At 38.0% G+C, this 12630-nt stretch overlaps 1 protein-coding gene and 1 long non-coding RNA gene across 4 annotated transcripts in view; one reads left to right on the forward strand and one right to left on the reverse strand.

Moving 5' to 3' along the window:
• Window positions 1-12630, forward strand: part of TRAPPC12 (trafficking protein particle complex subunit 12) — a 140627-nt gene that overhangs the window by 64251 nt on the left and 63746 nt on the right. The gene's annotated exons all lie outside the window — the stretch shown is intronic.
• LOC141555296 (uncharacterized) lies at window positions 669-7428 on the reverse strand. The gene is made up of 2 exons (XR_012486142.1): window positions 6953-7428; window positions 669-3877 (listed from the first exon to the last, which is right to left on the reverse strand). It is a non-coding gene; the product is annotated as an uncharacterized LOC141555296 (long non-coding RNA).

The following is a 12630-nucleotide window of genomic DNA, read 5'->3' on the forward strand; positions in this document are numbered from 1 at the left end:
TACTAATCCTGAGAAGAATAGACAGAGGTGCTATCTTTCTTTCTTTTTTTTTCTTTTTTTTTTTTTTTGTTAATTAATTTTATAATTATAGCATTTTTTGACAGTACATATGCATAGGTAATTTTTTACATTATCCCTTGTACTCCCTTCTGTTCCAAATTTTCCCCTCCTTCCCTCCACCCCCTCCCCTAGATGGCAGGCATTCCCATACATATTAAGTATGTTATAGCATATCCTGGATACAATATATATGTGCAGAACCAAATTGTTGTTGTTGTTGTTGTTGTTGTTGTTGTTGTTGTTGTTGTTGTTGTTGTTGTTGTTGTTGTTGTTGCAAAGGAAGAATTGGATTCAGAAGGTAAAAATAACCTGGGAAGAAGAATAAAAAATGCAAACAGTTTACACTCATTTCCCAATGTTCCTTCTCTGGGTGTAGCTGATTCTGTCCATCATTGATCAATTGGAACTGGATTAGATCTTCTCTATGTTGAAGATAATCTACTTCCATCAGAATATATCCTCATACATGTTGTGGGTCTGCTTCCCTGCAGCTTCACTGGAAACTGAAAGTTTCTTACTGCGCGCCTCACGCTATCACCAGCCTTCGGACGTCTCCGGCCCCGCTCCGGAGACAGGAGCGGGGAATAAGCAAACAGAGAGCCAACGTGTAGCAGAACTGGTCTTTATTGTCTGCACCCAAAATGTCTCTCCGAGCTGCCGCTGGCTATTCCTCTTATAGAGGTTGTCGGACCCTCCCCGAAACCTCCCATCGTGGGCGGGGCCAGCTCCCTTATCAATGCCTAGTCGGGTTTCTCCTTTTATGGCCAGGTGACTCATAGCTCTACACATCCACCGACACGTAGCTCTATTAATCAACCCGGAGCAACATTCTGGAGTTGACTGACATTAGGGCGGCTCCCTTCCGCACAGAGAAGATCGGTTCTAGGCCCTTTACAATTCCCCCTTTTTGTTTAATAAGAGGGCGGTCTAATACAGCCATCACAACTCGGAAGGACATAGATGGAGGTAGAGCACCAGGAATATCAATTATGAAAATATCAAAATGGAAAATATTCAGAGCACCAGAAATCGAAACACAAATAGATAATATCGAAATACATATACAACATTAGGCTCATTGATCAAGGGTTGGTTACAAATCTCCTTTGGCATTTAAGACATTAAATCCTTCAGTTCTGTCAGAGACCGTAGTGCAAAAAGTATGGCTCGAATTATCAAAGGCAAAAAACACAACATAAACAGTACAAGGACGAGGGCAACACACCCGAGAATTAACCAGTGAATTACATTGTGATAGTCAAGCCCATTCAACCATGCCATCAACGAGGAGGTCGATTCCTCCCATTGCTTATTGAAATCAATTGTCACATTCTCCAATCCATTTATAATTTTGTCAAGGGCCATTAATTCATTTTGTAAAGACGTTTGCATAGAAGCATTACGTAAAAGACGTTCAAGATATGCATAATCAGAGGAATTATATAACACAGGTAATATACAAGAGGCACGATATAAAAAGCTACAAGTAAGTTTCACATATTGGGACAACAAAGCTTGTTGTTTCACTAACTCCAAGGAAACATATTGCAGTTGAGTTATTTGAGAAATCAGCATAGAGTCTATGGCCTCCTGGTGTCTCCAGGCCAAGTCATTTTCAGTCATGTACTTCTGCAGCTTCTCCGCCACAATAGTTAATTATGTATTCAGTTCTCTTATCTGGAATTCCTCTGAGATACTCAGAGTCAAGGCCGCCAGTGATAAAAACATACTGCCACCTTCCCGTTTTCCTCTGTGGTGCAGATTTTTCAACAGTCCTTGAAGAACCCCTTCTGCTTTGGTTATCTTATAGTTTGAGTTCAAACATATCAGGAACAATGCATTACCCAGAGTCCACAATTGTCCTTCAAAGCTATAACACAATGTACTATTTGGAAAAACTCCCCCTCTACAAGTGGAATTCTTGTTGCCAAAAACCCGATGCCATTGGGTAAAAGTCAACTCCCTGTCCTGATTATTAGATATATGTAACTGCATTTTTATCCTATTTGTAACTAATCCCACTTTCCACAGATGTGGCTGCAGGACATGATTAGAATAGAATACAGGAGCAATTAGTTGAGAGTGAGAATCGGCATTCCGATCCCAAAACGTCAAGTTCACAGTGCCATCTTGCAAAGATATGCTTTTCCTCATTAGTCCTGTACTGTATTCCCTTAATTGTCCAAAAACTACACCCAACTTTGAGTCTATACAACTCGGCAAATCAGTACGTTGCTGTCTCACAGCATTCATTGTATTTTTCCCATGTATTTCCTTCATCTGCACCATCATACTGGTACTTATATTATTTAACTCATCATTTCTGTGTAGCAGATGACTTCTATTCAGCCTTTTCATGGTTGCACACCAATCATTCCCTTGTCCCTCAAGAACTATGCACAGTGGCAAGTGGGTTGTCATAAAAGTTAGGCTGTCTTTACTTTGTTTAAACATTTGAGGTTGTCGCTCTGGGTACCCTGGGTGAATGTGTGAGCCTACCAAGAATGAGCCATTACCAGTCAATTTTAAAGGGATACTTTCATGAACCCATGTCATCATTCGTAATTTGGGAAGATTAGGAGTTATAGCCCAATGAGTTGGTGCCTTAGCCGCGTGTAGAGTATACATTGGAATCATACCCTTGCCATCTTGTTTCTTACCCTCCGAAGGAGGGCGTGGGGTGATAGGGGGACTCTTCAATAAAAATATAACCCCGCTGTTAAAGGCTAAGGTCTTTTCCCCAATTTCATTGGTGATAATCGCGTCATAGCAGGATGCCCTCTAGGTATCATTGACTCGCTCAACTGACGCTATCAAACATAATAAAAAGGCTGTACCGTCAAATGACTGAACTCTACCTTTAAAAGGGAAGCAAGTCTGAATCTGATTAACCCTAGAGTGTTTAAAGCAGGTAGTATTTTTCCCTAGTAAACTTCCAAACCTTTCTCCAAAATCCTTCTTCCAAACTCTATGCGGCAGCACCAGCAGTTTGGTAGGATGTTCATGTAGAGGAACATTAATTATAACTGAAATATTCGTAATTGCTAGTGTCAGACCTATCTTCCATAGGTGATTCTGAATATGCCCTTCCACTATGGGTGTTGGTGCAACCAGTACCGGTGCCTCATCTGTCTCCCCATTCCAAAAGCTGATATTAACTTCTGGCAAAAAGGGCCCTTTACGAAACACGCCCGTGGACAAAGGTGAAAATAAAGGCGAGTTCATAACCAGGGTACAAGGGGGAAGGGGACTTTCAACTTTATCTTCTATCTCATGTTCCACGTGGGGAACAGCCAACATTTCAACTATCATCTCGCTAGTCAAGTCATTTAGGTCGCTCATTTTGAGGGATGATTGCTTAATTCTAAAAGGTTCCAGCATAATGCATGAACTTATCTTTAAGTTATATGTCAGGCATAAAGGGACATCCCGAGTAATGAAAGTGAGCTTCTTAAAATGTTCCTTCCATACTTTTGATTCTTTGTACGCCCCCATTCCTTCCAAAAAGGAAACATTTCCTAACGTGGCTAATGGTATAGGCTGATGATGCCAAGTGACCATTTGAAAACTAGACAAATCTGCAATCATATTTCTCTCCTCACTCTTCACCCCTCCTATCAGGCTACTTAATCCTAACAACATGCATGCAATTTGATTCATTCACATTTGAGTTTCTCGTCTTCCTTCTCTTCTCTTTGCTCGTTGGGTTCGGTTTTTTCCATTTCTCCTCCTTTCTCCTCTGCCCCGATGGATTCGTCTTCTTTTTCTCGTACCAACCTGGTCCTTCTGATCGGGATCCATCTTTTCTCCTTTTCCCCTGTTGAGACACAAACAAATCCTTTGCCTCTCACAATAACTTTGTAAGGGCCTTTCCAAACGTTATTCTCATCTTTATACATTATCTTTTCCAATCTTAATTCTTTGGAGTCATTTTCCGATTTTTCTGTCATTGATTTTCTTTCTGGTTTATTACCCATGGTATTTTCAACTAAAGCCTTCATGGCCGGGGTTAATCCCTCATCGTCAAATTTCAAAAAATTGATAGTGAAGAGAGCTTTATCAATATCTTGTTGAGTTATTTTCTTGCATCCCATTCCCCCTTTTTGTTTAATGAGCATAGTTTTTAAGGTTCTGTTCATTCTAGTTAATTTTCTTATCATGTCTATAGACAAAGAAGGATTTTTGCCAAAAATTTATATAAGGGTTTGGCACATACATCTATGCAGGTGCGGGGTACGGAAGGGCTTCCCTAGTTGACTCGTTCTGTATCGTCTGTATCTTGACAGTTCTTTATTAATTGTCTATGCCCAGAGAGGGAGCCACTCTTCTCTGGAGCACAAACATCTCTAGGAATGGCTAGTTCCTAGCATCTAGTGTCAAAAATATACAGAGTTCATGGAACGGTCAAGTTCCCATAATTTGGAAGCTGAGGCCTGTTAGATTTGAGTGAGCTTATAATCCTAATATGAAATTTTTAATTTCTTAATCATTTGGCCTTAAGATCACGAAAATAATAAGAGGACTGAGCTAGTGGGGTGAAATTAGAGTAAATTAATTTCATTTTCCAATACATATGACAATTACACATACATAATTACAAAAAGAACAATAATAATAATATGGGTATGGCTAAACTATTAAAATAAATGGTAGCGCTACCTGATCTAAATAAGAAATCATACCAATGGTGGTTAGTATCCGATGTTACTAAATGAGAGGCCTCGATAAGTTGTCCTGCAGCTATAAGAGTCTGTATTTGATGTTCATTTAATGCGCGCTGATTAGACTCTAATAGTTTCTTCATAACTTAAGATCTGTTTAGGATATCCATATATATGAAGTAAAGCAAAGTAATCAGGTAAGACAAAAGGTAATACATGAAATTAACACATAACAGCCCATATCTTAACTTGACAATACACAATAGTTCCAGTACACCAAAAAAAAAGTACACATAGCATTTTCAGGTCATTGTTTTTCCATGCTTCTGGTAAATTAAACATATAATCCCACATTGCAACAATCTCTGAGCATTTTCTTTTTGTATCTAGGTATACATATTTTGTAAAGAGCATTTGGTCCACTTAAATAATTTACTAATATTTCCAGTAAAACCCAAACTAGTAATAATACTATCATCAAAAATCTGTAGAAATTGGCCTTGATATTATAATGTATTTTGGTGGATCAGGATCGTCGTGGGCAACTATTTGAGCATTTACAGTCAAAGCCTGAGAAACAGCTTGTCCAGCACTGCGCAGTCTGCTGGCCAAGATCTCAAGGTCTATTGAATTAACTATACCGAAACCAGTTCCAGCACCACCAAATAAAGTGTCATACCAGGTTCTTTTCTTTCTAACACAATTCATCAGAGGAGGAAAAGTTACATTATTGGTACAAGTTTTAGGAACTCTTATGATTGATGGAGGATGTTTTGTAGGAGGCGGAGGTGTCAGTAATAGATATTTTATCTAATAGTGAGGTTTCAATACCTCTATCAAGATTTTACATGCACAGTTTATCAGTTGTTTTTCAATGTTTGTCTCAGCTTGTTCTCTGCATTCAGTTGGGAAGTCCACACCCTCAGAGTCCACTCTCTTTCCTATGTAGCACTGCTGTATCTGGATCTGGAACAGTCCTTTCCAGCTCAGGGTCAGCTTGTCCTCCTTCCACGTCCTAACCAGGACCCCTTCTCCAAGCTAGAACTCATGCACTGTTGAAACCCTAAGGGAGAAGTCTGAGCAATAAGCCTGTTTAGTTGTAAAGTTTTCAGATGTTAAAGTAAAGACATAACATATTTCCTTAAAAACAAATCCTTGGTTTCAAATATTGGATATAAGGAAGAATTTTGAATCCCTTTAAATCAGTTTGCTTTCTTCAACCAGAAACAGCTGCAGCTTCCTATTGCTGCTCTAGCCCTGCAAAAATACGTTCCGTCTCACAGTCACCTCTCCGTGACTACCTTTTCCAACAAGTTCCTTCTTAAATCACCTCTATTCTCCTGTCCCATCTCTCTGTTTCTCTCTTCCCAATGCCTACTTGCTCAAACTTTCTCTGACATACTTTAAACACTTCCAAACCAATAACTCTTCTGACTAGATGCTTCATTTAAACTATTAATTAATTTTGCAAATCAATCTCTCTTGTCCCTTTTCTTTAATCACCTTTTTTTTTTTTTAAACTTTAAACTTCAAGATTCATAACCCATAATGATAACAAGTTACCCAATGTTTCAGAAGCAAACCAAATAGTTTTTTTTTTTTTTTTTTTTCTTCTTGAGTGCTTCAAGGCCACTAGTAAGAAGCTTCCCAGGCGGTATTAAGCAGATAAGATTGTAATGCCATTACTCCCCTTTTAGCTTTGAAAATCTGCTTTTCAGAGAAAACTTTCCCACCAGTTTAAAATAGTCAAGTTTTTTTTTTCTTTTGTTTTACTTACAAATTGGTACAACAGGTTAAAAAGTTTAAAATCACAAACAATTTTTAAGACCAATACATTTTGAACCACTCTGAAAGAATTACTATTCTGAATGAATTTCAATTTCCACAATTCAGCCTGTTATTTTTCTAAGCCTGTAACACAGAGGCTGAATTCTTATCTCTTATGAGCTTGCTAACTTTTAACACAGAACAAAAAATTCAAAGCAGACAAACATACACAGACAGACCAGAGCTCTATTTTTTCTATCCAGGCTCTGCATGCTTTTAAGTTAAGATCCACTCCATTCTTTTTACGGATTTTATATAGCTATGAAGCATATACTCCTGAATCTGTTGGCTCGATATGGGCTTTAACTATTTTTTGTCCCATGCCTCATCTAACTGCGTCTAAGCAGTCAGGCTGTTTGCTTCTTCTTGATTCTAAAAATCAAGGAGCGCGTCTTTTTACTTACCTTTCCTTGTTCCAGCGAATACACTGCCCAGGTCCCTGTTCAAGGTGCCACTTGTTGTGGGTCTGCTTCCCTGCAGCTTCACTGGAAACTGAAAGTTTCTTACTGCGCGCCTCACGCTATCACCAGCCTTCGGACGTCTCCGGCCCCGCTCCGGAGACAGGAGCGGGGAATAAGCAAACAGAGAGCCAACGTGTAGCAGAACTGGTCTTTATTGTCTGCACCCAAAATGTCTCTCCGAGCTGCCGCTGGCTATTCCTCTTATAGAGGTTGTCGGACCCTCCCCGAAACCTCCCATCGTGGGCGGGGCCAGCTCCCTTATCAATGCCTAGTCGGGTTTCTCCTTTTATGGCCAGGTGACTCATAGCTCTACACATCCACCGACACGTAGCTCTATTAATCAACCCGGAGCAACATTCTGGAGTTGACTGACATTAGGGCGGCTCCCTTCCGCACAGAGAAGATCGGTTCTAGGCCCTTTACACATACAGTATTGTTGAAGTATATAATGATCTCCTGGTTTTGCTCATTTCACTCAGCATCAGTTTATGTAAGTCTCTCCAAGCCTCTCTGTATTCATCCTGCTGGTCATTTCTTATAGAACAATAATATTCCATAACATTCATATACCATAATTTACCCAACCATTCTCCAATTGATGGGCATCCATTCATTTTCCAGTTTCTAGTCACTACAAAAAGGGCTGCCACAAACATTTTGGGTGCCATCTTTCTAATGCTGTAGTTAATGAGTCTCCATGGAAAGGAAAGCTCATGAGCTTTTTCCTTCCTTGATTATTCATAACTGTCATTCATTTAGCCAGACAATTAGCTTTTAGAGCATATTTACTAAAATGACCTAATAAGAATATCCTTCCAAACATCCTTCCAAAAAAAGTTCATGAACTAAAAACTCTCACAGATGTATACATCATCCAGGGGAAAGTAGGCTCAAGTTTAGAAAATACATATGGCAAAGAGATAACTCATAGCTTTGGAAACAAAAACAAAAAAACTGGGAGTGAGAAGAGGATAGGGAAGTTGAGGTATTCTATCATTATCCCCTTTGACTGAAGGAAGACCTCAAATTTTGGAAGATGCCTCTGAAATAGCTGATGGGTGACTTTATATTGAGATCCAAAGACAGGTTGAGATGAGGTATCTGATGCAGTTAGTGGCTGTGCAGAGAGTTGTGGGAACCCCTCTGGTTGATACAGGTCCAATGTGAAAGAATTCACGAACCCAAAAAGTCTGACTGGCAAAAGGGAAGTTTATTGTTCGCTGAAAAGTCAGCTTTGCTAGGAAGATTGATTCCTCAGTTGCAAGAGATCCTGGCAGAGAAATAACAACAGATTATCATTGAGAAGAAGGTCTCTTCACAGTGGTCTGGAATCCTGGTAGGCAGTGTGCCAAGGGGAGAGGTCCCTTGGCCTGGCATAATTCCTACTTTGGACTTCTGCAAAGATATGAGTTTAAAATTATCTTTTTATAAGAAATTTGAGACTGGGGTTTCAATTGAATGAGATTCCTTCAATGTTGTCACTGCCCCCAGGCCTAGATTTCCAGTTGAATGAGACCATTTAAATTATATCAGGTCCAGGTCTCTAGCTGAATGAGACCACTTAAGTTCCTACTCAACAGGGAATGGTCCTGGGCTAATCTTAATGAAACCACTTAACTGCCCTGAAGGGTGGGTTTCTGTCAGAAGAGAGTTTCAGAGTTCACCCCAAAAGTCAAGGAGGACAGTTTCAGAGTTCTCCCCATCAGTATCCAAACACCAAAGACAGTGCAAACATAGTAAGCACTTAATAAATGCTTATTGTTTGATTTAATTGCATATCATAGCTACTAAACAAATGTTTTTGAGTGAATAAAAGTTATTAGCATATTTGAATCTAACTTGTTAATGGCAGCTTTACATATTTTACTCCTTTTCATGATATTGCTCTTACTTTGAAAAGGGAGACTATGTAAGTAAAGTGCTTTTCATAATCAACAAATTAATGTTATTGTGGATTATTTCACAAAACTCTTATACCACCCAAATTTTTCAAAAAAAGTTGTTTTTTTCCTTCACAGTTTGATTTCTCTCCAAAGAAATTAAAGTTTCTTAACTCATTGAGTTGAGCATTGAAAACAATGTTGGGAACCATCTAATCCAACATTTTCATTTTATAGAAGAGAAAGCTAATTCTTAGAGGGAGGGAAGTGATTTCCACAGTGACATGGTATAACTAACTAAGCTGAAATTATACTTCAGGTCCAGTGTTCTTTCTGTTAAATAAAACTTCCTCTCCTTTTATCAGCCATAGAGATTGCTAGACAAGACCTTCTCTGAAGACTTATTCAAAGTAATTGGAGATTCTTAAACAATATGATTTGCTGAAAATAATAAAACATAACTACTATTCAATCTTTCTGCTGCTTCTGCTATAGCACCTTGTTAAAATAATTAGCTTCTTTTAAGCCTAAGGCAATATAATGCCACATTAATTGCTAATTTAAGGAGTTTACTGTTATGGGTCAGAATTCTGGAGAAATGTACTTGAAAAAAGGCGTTAACTCAGTAGAATTGATAAAACAGTAGTTATCTAGTTTAGCATGGTGATTAATAGTTCTCTAGTTCTGTATGATTGAATTAATCTTATATCAAGTAATGGCTCTCTAGTGATATAATGATTGGCTTATATTCAGTATGATGAATGGATTTAATTGTAATAGATTATTTAAGAGTTCAGACCTAGAGAGACCTAGAGACAAATTCAAAGAAGACAGAGGACTGGAGGCTGGGACTCAAGCTCTCAGACTTAGAGAGGACATTCCATCTTCATCAGCCTCATGGTGGCTGGCCTGTCCTTCTGCTTCCCCCACTGAGACCAGGGCCTGTCAGAAGGGTCTCCAGAAAGCTAGCTGAGCCCCAGGCAAGGAGACAGACTGTGAAAGAGACAATAAAGACTTTTGGACTTTATCGATTGGCTATTCTCGTGGTGATTACTCTACTGAAACGAAGGCTGGTCCCAAGACCTTCAGAAAACTAACAGTTTACATTAGACATTACAGTTTACATTAGACAAAAAGTTAGGAGTACACTAATATTTCCTCCAGTTAGGAAATTCTTAATATTTAGGCAGAGGTTTGGTTCTGTACCTTAATTTACATTTATATTTGTATCTAGTTAATACTTAGCTTCTGGGTGAATAAAACAAAATTCAGGTTACCAGAAATGTTTGAATAAAGAAGCATCAAGATAGATTTATAGTGTTGTTAGTCATGCACCAAGAAGGCAAAATTGGGGACAGAGCATACTTTTTCTTGTTAACTTCTTATAGTTCTTAAGGAAATGATTACATCTGAAGGAGATGTGCCTATCTCTTGTGGCATCAGCTCAGATCTTTTGCTCCTTTTACTCCTTCCTCTCTACTGCAAGACCCCTAGACTAACCTAGCTTCCTCATTTTTTTATAGACTCCAAAGTATGTTAGCATGTTTCACCAATCAAAACATACTTTTTATAGATATCACTTAAGTTTATCCAAGTACTTTTTACTTTCAGTTTAAAGCAATGGTCCTCAAACTTTTTAAATAGGGGGCCAGTTCACTGTCAGACTGTGGGAGGGCTGGACTATAGTAAAAACAAAAGCTCACATTCTGTCTCCACCCTTCAGCCCATTTGCCCTAACCCGGCTGGCCACATAAACGTCCTCAGCCGGCTGCATCTGGTCCTCTGGCCATAGTTTGAGAACCCCTGGTAAAGCTTTGATTGAGATTGATGATTGATTTTTCTCATCTGGTACCAGATGAGAAGTATTTTCTTCAGTGCAGTGGATTGATTTGATTGTTTTACTTCATCAGCTCCCAGCCTTCCAAGACTTTCTTGTGAGATATGTATAGGAGTAGCTTGATATTATAATAATAGTATTTAGGGTAACTAAACTGAAGCTGAAACTTAAATAATTTGGACACATGATGAGAAGATGGGAATCACTAGAAAATACCCTGATGTTGGGAAAGATATAAGGCAAAAAGAGGATGACATAGATGGTGTCATAGAAACAGCAAATATATACTTGGACAGACTTTGAGAGATAGTGGGAGATAGAAAGGTATGACATGTTGTGGTTCATGGTATCACAAAGAATTAAAAATGAACAGTTCAATAAAAACAGTAAAAGCTAATATTTATTAGTGCTTTACTCTGCTCTAGAATTTAGACACTGCTAAGTGCTTGAGGAAACAGAGACAAATAGAGGTCAATTGAATTATCCAATTATCCAGACACAGCTAGTGTCTGAAGCTGGATTTGAACCATGGTCTTCCTGACTGGCCATCTACAGCTGCCTAGCTAGCAGTATGCTTCTGCCATAATATCTGCATCTTTGGGGTTTATCTCTGTCTTCTACAACTTATTCACACGTCCATCATCTTCTTTACTTTTACCTGCTTCCTAATTGTGAAATATTGGTCCAAGAAAGAAAATGAAGAAAAACATAGTATATATAAATGTAGTTATTTCTTACATTGTGACCACTAAAGTTTTCAGCATAGACTACATTATTGGAAGGGGCAGGTTTGGAGCTTGTAGGAGAGGAGATGAGTTTAGAGAAATTTTAAGAACTATTTTGAACAAATTGAACTTGAGGTACTAGTAGAACATCTGGATGGAAATGCCAGCAGGTAGTTGGTAATATGGGACTTAGTTAAGAAGAAATATGAGAGTTGGCTATATAGCTTTGGATGTGATCTGCACAAAAATGATTGTTAAAACCATTTGAGCAGGTCACTGAGGACAAAAGTAGACAATACAGAGAGATTTTGGCCAGAACAGATTCAAGATTTCAGGTGATACAAATATGACATGGTATACATCAATCTATTACCAATAATGACTTAGACATTAAAAAGTAGAATAAAAGATGACATTTGGGAAATGTATAATCAGAAAAGGAATTATATTGGTTAACGTATTTAAAACAAGGAACAACCAGAGTGCTACCCTTGTACCAATGTATTGTCAAAAGACTTGGTAAACATTGAGTAGACTTTGTGTGGTAGTTTTATGAAAGGACATAGATATGAATCTCTGGAATCAAAAGTTACAAATGAGTTTCAATCAACACTGTCAGAGACAACACACACCTCAGTGAGGTCCTGTATTTTTTAAAATAACTGTACATACTGACTTTGACTTCTTAAAGAAATATGAAGGACGTACCTTACCACCATTCTGTCATTCAAATGTATCAAATCAGAATTGGATTGTTCTAATCAAAATTCTCATCACACTATTAAGTTGGATAAATGTTAAATTCATTTTTTGATCCATCAGAAAAGCTATTTATTGGCTTTTTACCTTCATTTAAACAGATAGTAAGTACAAGTCATTAAAGTCATATTACATTTTTGTCTTTAGCTTTGTCATCCTTTGTGCTTTGTGTAATTTACCTAAATTTTAGAAGTCCATAATGAAACTCTCATGATATACCTTATTCAGGTAAATATTCTTGCCAACTCCTAAGTTTTTAAAATTCCAATTTTATGATTCTGTGTTGCTTTTATAACTTTTTTAGATATATCCTCAGTTAATTTATTCTTTCTCTTGCTAATGAAAATGTATGGAAATAAAAGGATTTCCCCCTGAATATTACTTTGGCTAAATCCCAAAAGTTTTGTGTATTATCTCATT

The sequence above is a fragment of the Sminthopsis crassicaudata genome, chromosome 2 (genome assembly GCF_048593235.1).
Source record: "Sminthopsis crassicaudata isolate SCR6 chromosome 2, ASM4859323v1, whole genome shotgun sequence".
Taxonomy (NCBI): Eukaryota; Metazoa; Chordata; class Mammalia; order Dasyuromorphia; family Dasyuridae; genus Sminthopsis; species Sminthopsis crassicaudata.